This window comes from Podarcis raffonei, chromosome 1 (assembly GCF_027172205.1).
Source record: "Podarcis raffonei isolate rPodRaf1 chromosome 1, rPodRaf1.pri, whole genome shotgun sequence".
Classification (NCBI taxonomy): Eukaryota; Metazoa; Chordata; class Lepidosauria; order Squamata; family Lacertidae; genus Podarcis; species Podarcis raffonei.
The window spans coordinates 10,451,760-10,460,743 of NC_070602.1; positions in this window are offsets into that span (position 1 = coordinate 10,451,760).

Below are 8,984 nucleotides of genomic sequence, written 5' to 3' on the forward strand. Positions count from 1 at the left end.
CTCACGAGAAGAGAAGACTCCCTGGAAAAGACCCTGATGTTGGGAAAGATTGAGGGCACAAGGAGAAGGGGACGACAGAGGACGAGATGGTTGGACAGTGTTCTTGAAGCTACAAACATGAGTCTGACCAAACTGCGGGAGGCAGTGGAAGACAGGAGTGCCTGGCGTGCTCTGGTCCATGGAGTCACGAAGAGTCGGACACGACTAAAAGACTAAACAACAACAACAAGCCGCTTAGAGATTTTAGTACAAATCATCAGTACGTGCATTGTGTTAAATAAAACAAACGTCAAACTGAAATACACATCAGAAAGGTGTTTCTTGTGTTGTCTTTTTGGTGCCCAGTGAAAATCTTCCTTTTTCAAGAAGCCGTTGAAGTGAAGTTATTTATTCTAGCCGGTTATTGGACTTGACATTGTTTTTGCATGCAAAGACATGTTCTTAACTGTCGCAATCGTTTTACTATGTGAAATAGTGCAACTGTTCTTGCTGATGGCTTTTTTTCAATTGTGCAATCGCTTTGAGACATTTGTGGGAAGCAGTTCATGTAGGAGAATAAGCAGGAACTCACAGATACAAGTTCTTATCCGTAGATCATGGGATCTTGCACACACTGTGGCAACTATATTGTCATGCGCTGGCTGGAAACAGAGGAGGGGTGGGAGTTGAAGAGGCAGAGATGGGTCTGGCTGGTGGAGAAGCCTGGGTGTCTCCAAGCTCCCCTCTCCCCTGGTCTCCCACAACCAGGCATGAAGGGGGAGAAGCAGTGACAGGCATGTTGGCGTAGTCTCAGATTGCTTGGGAAGGACCCAGGAGTGGAGGAGGAGATTTAGGCAGCTGTGGGAAAGCAGGGAACGTCAGCCTTCCCAACTGCATCACAGGGTCAGTGCCTACCGAGAAGAGTTGCTGTGCTCATTAGGACTGACTCCCCTGTGCAGGCCTTGTGTTATGTACTGAGTTGAATAGGATCCAAAATGCAGCAGTCTGATTGGTCCTAGAACAATAGGATTCAGAATGCAGCAGTCTGATTGGTCCTAGAACAGTAGGATTCAGAATGCAGCAGTATGATTGGTCCTAGAACAATAGGATTCAGAATGCAGCAGTCTGATTGGTCCTAGAACAATAGGACCCAGAATGCAGCAGTCTGATTGGTCCACAGGAGCCACCCAATCCAGCTCCAGGTGGAAGTGAATCCGCAACCTAATTGTCCTACAGGAGAATCCCGGAATTAGCCAATCACGTGGGACCCATTGTGTAAATAATGTATATAAAGCAGACATTCTGGGGGAACTTCCATTCCTCCTCACCACTATGAGCTGAATAAAGAGCATGAAATCCATTCTCGACTCCGAGTATATTTCACCTTGTTTCTTCTGATAAAGCGTTATCTCAGTGTGATATAATCACTGTCTAGTTCCCTGGCAGGCATGTACCTACCTGTTGGAAGGGATCTCCAAGTTGTCCTCTTACAACCCCCTGCAATGCTGGATCTGAGGCAGCCAGTTCTCATGCACCAATGACAGCACATGCGCAGATGGCAGCTTCATGCATAGGAGTTGGGTTTTGTGGGGATGGGGAAACCCAATAGGTATTGTGCATCAGATAAAGACACCTACCCTCCCTCTATGGTTTGAAGAACAGCAAATTGAAATGCATCAGGAGGGGAATGACCTCACTAGTGTTTTGAGACACTAATGTGGACACATCTTTAGTGTGTCTTCACCTACAGCTCCATCTGAGCTCTTTGAGAGCCATGATCTCTTTCTAAAGAAGGGAGTGGTCTCAATAGATTGATTCTCTTTTTAAATACAATGGTACCTTGCAAGACGAATGCCTTGCAAGACGGAAAACTCGCAAGACAAAAGGGTTTTTTGTTTTTTGAGCTGCTTCGCAAGACGATTTTCCCTATGGGCTTGCTTCGCAAGACGGAAACGTCTTGCAAGTTTGTTTCCTTTTTCTTAACACCGTTAATACAGTTGCGACTTGACTTCGAGGAGCAACTCATAGCACGCGGTGTGGTAGCCTTTTTTGAGGTTTTTGAAGACTTTGGTGATTTTTGAAGCTTTTCCAAATTGCTGGACTTAACTGTCAGGGGTCCTTTACCTTTACGGGAAGTGGCCACCATGCAAGTTTTCTGGGAGTTAAGTCCCAAGCACATGAGGGCAGCAAGGCAGAAATGATGGCACCTTTCCTGGGAGTCAGAGGTCTTCGGATGGCAGAACTGGAGCAGCGGAAGCCACAAGCAAAGATGGATTGGGATGTAAAAGGGAGAGATTGCAACGGGGAGGAGAGGAGGAGACAGTGGAGATGTGTCACAATGACTGCACCAGCAGTGTTGGAGTGATTAAAGCTGGAATGCAGGAACAGCCAGCAGTTGCAAAGATTGTTATCAAGCAAGATAGCAAATTTGGACTGAAAGCCTGAAGGTCAAAGATTGCTCCGAAGGCCCAGGGCTGCGGCTAAATAGCAGAGCATGTACTGTGCATGCCAGAAGTTCCAGCTTCAATTCCCACTATCTCCAGGTAAGTCTGGGGAAAGACTCCTGCCTGCAAACCCTGGAGGGTTGCTGTTGGACAGCGTAGGCAATACTGAACTGAATGCACATGGCTGCTTCATATGTTCCAATAGGTTTCATGAGAATAGTGTGGGGATGCGGGTGGCGCTGTAGTCTAAACGACTGAGCCTCTTGGGCTTGCCAATTAGAAGGTTGGCAGTTCGAATCCCTGCAACGGGGGTGAGCTCCCGTTTCTCTGTCCCAGCTTCTGCCAACCTAGCAGTTCCAAAGCACGCCAGTGCAAGTAGATAAATAGGTATCGCTGCAACAGGAAGGTCAATGGCGTTTCTGTGTTCTCTGGTTTCTGTCACAATGTCCCGTTCCACCAGAAGCGGTTTAGTCCTGCTGGCCACATGACCCAGAAAGCTGTCTGTGGACAAACACCAGCTCCCTTGGCCTGAATCGAGATGAGTGCTGCAACCCCATAGTCGCCTTTGACTGGACTTAACCGTCCAGGGGTCCTCTACCCATTTTTATGGGAAACCTGCAAAAAGGGCTTGAATGCAACAGTGCTCTCCATCAGAGGCAGCCTGGGGCTAGTAGCTAATTGTTGTTGTTGTTTAGTCGTTTAGTCGTTTAGTCGTGTCGGACTCTTCATGACCCCATGGATCAGAACACGCCAGGACCAGGCACTCCTGTCTTCCACTGCCTCCCACGACTAGCGGACCGCTACACGAAGCCCGAAGCTTGGGGCGTGCTGAGCCTAGCATGCCCCAAGCTTCTGGGTGCCGGCAAGCTCTCCACTAGCCGTGGGAGAGCTGCGTCTCCCACGGCTAGCGGATAGCTTCCTGAAGCCTGGAGAGGCAGAGGGGTCGGTGCGCACCGACCCCCCTCGCTCTCCAGGCTTCAGCGAAAGCCTGCATTCACCCCATAGGACACACACACATTTCCCCTTCATTTTTGGAGGGGAAAAATTGCGTCCTATAGGGCGAAAAATACGGTAAATTTATGGTGCGTATGCAGCCTTGCTCTTATCTTCACTGTGGAATATAATTAATATGTCCATGGAGTTTTCTTGGCAGGGATATGTCCATGGAGTTTTCTTGGCAGGGATACTGGAGTGGATTGTCGGTTCCTGCTCCAGGTGGATCACGTTTAGTCAAAACTCTCCACTATGACCTGTCCATCTTGGGTGGCCCTGCACGGCATAGCTCATAGCTTCTCTGAGTTATTCAAGCCCCTTCGCCACGGCAAGGCAGTGATCCATGAAGGGGATTAATTTTTACCATAATTAATATATAATGAAGGAAAAAATCAAATGCTGATTTCAGTGTGACCATGTCCTTTTATAGAGCCTTAAAAAGAGAATATACACATGGATTTACATGCACTGTGCTTTCCACGCTTCCATTTCCTGCTTAAACTTGTGAGCAGTCGATTTTAAGATTTGGCCCCACCGACAGTGATCTCCGAAGCAGAAATATTTATTGTGCTGCAAAGCCCCCTGGTGGAATATGAAAGATCTACAGCAGGCTAGAATACATTGCCATGACCGTTGAGTTGTTGATGACTGTTTCTCTAAAACTTTTGTTTACCTAGGTGACAGATATTGGGTGAAATCCACAGCTGCCGGTTCATCGATGGGAGGAATCTGTTGGTGGAACAGGAGAGGGAGGCAATGTCTTCCTTCCACCAATGAACAGAGATACAGCCCAGTTCTTTTAATGAAACTGATGCTTACGGAAATCAGAGTTGAGGGGTGGGATGGCTGGTGGCTTCTAGCTGTTGCACACCCTACTTGTTTGGTGGTGCAGAGGCTGAAGAGAAACACCATCAGGAAAAGAGACAGAACTACGCGGTTTGTGGTTGGTTAACAAGAAGAATTCTGATGATGATTTACGGAAGAACCAGACTTGCTGACTCTCTGCTTAGGCCCTTTATATCAGCTTGCAAGCTCAGGGACACCCAGACCCCGCTTTCTTGGACTCTGCAGCACCCAAGGGTGGAAAACACTCTTTCCTTGGTTTGTTCTGACCGTGATTTCCTTTAGTCTTCCCCAATTATGCTGTGAACAGCCCTAAGATTTATGGATGAAGGGCAGGGTACAAACTTAATGAATAAAATAGTTTTCCCTCTGTAAGGGCTGACTTAACACCTTTTGCTCCCCAAGGTGGAGCAGCAAATGGCAACCCCTTCTTCCGAGTCATGGTGCACTTATTATTATTATTACTATTATCATTCTTATTTATTACCCTAAGGTCCCACAATATTAAAAAGTTTAAAACAACTTGAAACTACAAAAATAAGACGGGTCCTGTTGTTGTTGTTTAGTCGTGTCCGACTCTTCGTGACCCCCTGGACCAGAGCACGCCAGGCACTCCTGTCTTCCACTGCCTCCCGCAGGTTGGTCAAACTCATGCTGGTAGCTTTGAGAACACTGTCCAACCACCTCGTCCTCTCTCGTCCCCTTCACCTTGTGCCCTCCATCTTTCCCAACATCAGGGTCTTTTCCAGGGAGTCTTCTCTTCTCATGAGGTGGCCAAAGTATTGGAGCCTCAGCTTCACAATCTGTCCTTCCAGTGAGCACTCCAGGCTGATTTCCTTCAGAATGGAGAGGTTTGATCTTTTTGCAGTCCATGGGACTCTCAAGAGTCTCCTCCAGCACCATAATTCAAAAGCATCAATTCTTCGGCGATCAGCCTTCTTTATGGTCCAGCTCTCACTTCCATACATCACTACTGGGAAAACCATAGCTTTAACTATACGGACCTTTGTTGGCAAGGTGATGTCTCTGCTTTTTAAGATGCTTTTTAAGACGGGTCCTAAAATATTCCAATTACCCCCCCCCATGCTTCTAGTGATTATTGCTCTTATCCGTAAGCTGCCTTGAGTCCTGTCAGGGAAAAAGGTGGACCATAAATAAATATATTTCCTTCAGTATACCTGAAGGAGTGTCTCCACCCCTATCGTTCTGCCCGGACACTGAGGTCCAGCGCCGAGGGCCTTCTGGCAGTTCCCTCACTACGAAAAGTGAAGTTACAGCGAACCAGGCAGAGGGCCTTCTCGGTAGTGGCACCCCCCGTGGAATGCTCTCCCACCAGATGTCAAAGAAATAAATAACTATCTGATTTGTAGAAGACATCTAAAGGCAGCCCTGTTTAGGAAAGCTTTTAAGATGATGATGAATTGTTGTATTGTAATATTTTGCTGGAAGCTGCCCCGAGTAGCTGGGGAAACCCAGCCAGATGGGTGGAGTATAAATAATAAATAAATTATTATTATTATTATTAGTCTGAAGATAGAATAAAGAGGTGTGTCTTCAACGTTCTTCAAAAGCTGTACAAGGAAGAGGCCAGGTGCACCTCTCTGGGGAGTGAGTGTCACAGAGAAGGCCCTGTATTATGCCAACACACCCTGAGCATCTGAGCTTCTGGAAAACAAAGAGGGCCTCTTCTGTCAGTCCTAGCACCTGCGAGGGTCTGTAGAGAAGGGGGATGTCTTTCAGGTATTTGGAGCTTGAGTCATTTTCTGGCAGTGGCGGGCAAAATGGACAGTTCTGTCCCCTAGTGGGGATCACCTAGTCAGGTGCTACGAGGCAAGGGTATGGCAGTGGGACACTGGAGGTATAAATGAATATCAGACTTTGACAAGCTGGTAACACTGAACAAGTTTATCAGTTTTGTTGAATTAAAGTAAATTGTTTTAATTGGAATTTTGAATAAACATGCAATTAATTGCTCCTGTTTTGAATTCCATCATTCCCTGATGAATCTCCCTACACAAAGGGGGTTTGGATTGCTCTGTTCCCGAATTTAGCACATTTGTCCCAATCCGGCTAAAGCTCAATTTGTCCCAAACCAGCTAAAACTATCCACACTCGAGTCCTGTGGCAGTCATTCATGCTTTAGACGAATCACAACTACCATATTTTTCGCTCTATAAGACACACCAGACCACAAGACGCACCTAGTTTTTGGAGGAGAAAAACAAGAAAAAACATATTCTGAATCTCAGAAGCCAGAACAGCAAGAGGGATCGCTGTGCAGTGAAAGCAGCAATCCCTCTTGCTGTTCTGGCTTCTGGGATAGCTGTGCAACCTGCATTCACTCCGTAAGATGCACACACATTTCCCCTTACTTTTTAGGAGGGAAAAAGTGAGTCTTAAAGAGCAAAAAATACGGTAAGTTGCTCACCCAGTTTCAGATGTGTTTAAAGGGCTGCATTCAATGTTAGCCCTACTCCGAGTAGACTCATTGCATGGTTTTATGCTTTTATATTCTTGTAAGCCACCATGGTATATTTTTAAAAAATATCTTTTATTAAATAAAGAATATGATGGAGACAATTATTCTTGAGCGTTATTTAGTTGGGCACCATCCAATTATCTGTTCTTGGATCGTGACTGTTAAGCATTTTATAACCGCATTTCGGATCGCAAATAGGAACATTTATTATGGCACAACCGAAGCTTTAATGTGGAAAAGGCCTGGTTATGAATTCATTATAAGCAAGGAAGAAAGTCTGTTGTTGCAGACCTCAGAGCTGTGTTTCCAGCGTGTTTTCTCAGCATTCCTGCGAGAATAACATTTTAAAAATTGGCACGCTCTGTTTCCTGCTTGGGGAAATGATTTTATCCCAGATTCTCATTAAAGTCTAGGAAATCCCCCTAAGCCTCGTACAGTGGTACCTCGGGTTAAGAACTTAATTTATTCTGGAGGTCCGTTCTTAACCTGAAACTGTTCTTAACCTGAGACTGTTCTTAATCTGAAGCACTACTTTAGCTAATGGGGCCTCCTGCTGCCGCCACGCCGCCGGAACACAATTTCTGTTCTCATCCTGAAGCAAAGTTCTTAACCTGAAGTACTATTTCTGGGTTAGGGGAGTGTGTAACCTGAAGCGTATGTAACCTGAAGCATATGTAACCCGAGTACCACTGTAATTGTAATGTGCTCAGAGGTTTTCCCACTAGAGGTCACTGTTGCTCCCAAAATATGTAACACTCTCTCTCTAGGACTCTGAAGTTCATCTCCACCTCCTGATAATCTTTGAAGGAGTAATGAAGAGGTGATCATACCAGCTCCTACTGCAAAAAGGGTGGGGTACTATTAAACATTTACCTTTTCTCCCAGGTATATTTCTGCTGAAACTCTGGAGAGCTGCTGCCAGTCAGTGTAGCCAATACTAAACTATATGGGGCAATGGTGTAAACAAGGTAGTTTCCTATGAACTTTCTTCTAAAGTCACTCCAGAAAACTGCAAGATGCATTTTTATTTCCACCTTGCACTCCTCTGACCACACCACTGTTGCAGTGCTCTCCTTGACCTCTGACCTTGCTGCTTTCCCCACCTCCCCAATGCTATTGGATAAACTGCTCGGATATCACAGCAATCTTTTGCCAATGGGTGTGACACAGTCCCATTGGCTGCCATCGCGGCGAGCGCCTGGATAGTTTTAACCAAACTTGGCCAAGAGGGGAAAGGGAGAGCTCGAAAGCCTTAGAACAGGAGCTCCAAAATCAACAAACCACTTTGGTTCAAGCGAACCACATAAATATCGTCTTGATTTTGTGGGCGATTTGTGCCTACAAATTGGTTTGGCAATTTCAGTGACCTTCTCCAACGAGCTCAAAGTGGCGTGTGTGGCTTTCCTCCTCCTCATTTAATCCCCCACGATGACCCTGTTAGGCTGAGAGATGGGGGACTGGCCCATATATGCACGTGGTGAGCTTCCAGGCTGAGCCCCAGGCCCTAGTCTGACACTGCGGAAGGAAGCACGAAGTGCGCCAAAATCTCTTGGTAGATGGCTGCGTTGACCCTGGACTTAATGAAGCACAGTGGACCAACACCAGCTGATGACATGGCTCCCCAAATCTCTTTTCTGATGAGAGCAGCTTTTGCATCTCATTTGGAAACCTTGGACCCAGGAAGAATGGGGAGGCACACAATGCCAGATGCTTGAAGTCCAGTGTGAAGTTTCCACAGTCTGTGTTGATTTGGGGAGATGCACAGACATTTCCCCTTACTTTTTAGGAGGAAAAAAGTGCGTCTTATGGAGCAAAAAATACGGCACTTGAGATATTCATTCCTAAGTTAGAGGAGCCTGCAGATCAATAGGAAGACTGTTTTTGTGAGTTGGCATCTTTACTTGCTGCTGCTGCTGCCTGCTCCTTCTGCAGGGAAGAGCCAGTGCCATCTGGACAACGCCATCAGTTGCCAGGGAGCAGGAGACTCTGCGGATCGAAGGAAAGGCTACTCCTAAGGCTTGCCTTCTCTACCAGCTCCAACCTCCATCTGCTGCTCTCTCTCTTTCCCAGAGGGAAGAACCTGGAAGCTGGTTTTGTGTCTGCAACAGCACCCCCCCCCCACAGACCAACACATAACATTTCTATTTTAGCTTTATATGTATTTTCATTGTAAGTTGTTTGGGGAGCCAATTTTTGCTGGAAAAGATATGAATTAAATAAAGGGTTAGCGGCACTCTGTCAGGGCA